Raw genomic sequence first — 886 nt, forward strand, 5'->3', positions numbered from 1 at the left:
AGGTTTAATTAGGTCAGGTGGCTGCCTGGTGCGAGGGAAGGGATGTGCGTCCTTGGGGAGGAGGGTGCACCCGCCGTCTCGCCCCGTGAGCTCTGGTCCAGATCGGGACGTTCCAGGCAAGCGGGAGGCAAGAATGATGGCCTGTTTGGCTCTGCCAGAAGAGCCATCACCCGATACACTCATCCTTGCCCACCCCAGTGATTCCCAAAAATCCAGCGCCTCGGCCGCGTTCCCTGGATGGTCCTTCAAGGTCTGCAGAGCCAGACGTCTCCGTCTGCTGGCCTGCACGGTCCCTGCCCACCTCTTGCCCAAGCAAAGCAGAGGTGACAGGTGCGAAAGTGTCTGCTTCACCCTTTGGGCTCCAGCCTCAGGCTCTAGAATCAACCCAACAGCCACAGCCCCTAGGTCCAACCCTCTAGCAGCAGTTAGAAAGGGCCTCCCCCACCCCCATAGTGGGAACCAGGGTGAGTCACCAACTGCCCATGTGGGAGAAGGCTGGGTGCCCTCTGCTCTCCTCGGTGTCCGTAGGGCTGAGATGGGAGCCTAGCCTGTCTGGTGTGCCAGACGCCCTTCCTGGCTGGTGTGGGCCCTCCGTGTGCCTCAGTCTGGCCCATGCACTCCAGCCCTGGGTCTGCTCCGAACTGACAGCCCCGGCAGATCCAGGTGCAGTGGGGCCTCATGGACCACTGTGGCTGATGGACTGACGCCCCTTTGAACCGACGGCCCGACTACAGCTGTCCCCAGTCTCCCAGGTCCCTGCTGTACCGGCAGGCTTCTCTGTGGCCACGGGGCTCTTTGGGAGGCCACCCAGTGACCCTGCACTCAGAGTTAGTCTGTTCTCTTAGGGGGCCAGGTCCAAATCCAACTCCAGATTCCCACTGGGGGC

The 886-nt window shown here is 62.2% G+C and overlaps 1 protein-coding gene across 1 annotated transcript in view; it reads right to left on the bottom strand.

Moving 5' to 3' along the window:
• GRID2IP (glutamate receptor, ionotropic, delta 2 (Grid2) interacting protein) overlaps positions 1-886 on the bottom strand; it is a 32,845-nt gene that overhangs the window by 16,566 nt on the left and 15,393 nt on the right. The gene's annotated exons all lie outside the window — the stretch shown is intronic.

The sequence above is a fragment of the Bison bison genome, unplaced genomic scaffold (assembly GCF_000754665.1).
Source record: "Bison bison bison isolate TAMUID 2011002044 unplaced genomic scaffold, Bison_UMD1.0 scf7180017864223, whole genome shotgun sequence".
Taxonomy (NCBI): Eukaryota; Metazoa; Chordata; class Mammalia; order Artiodactyla; family Bovidae; genus Bison; species Bison bison.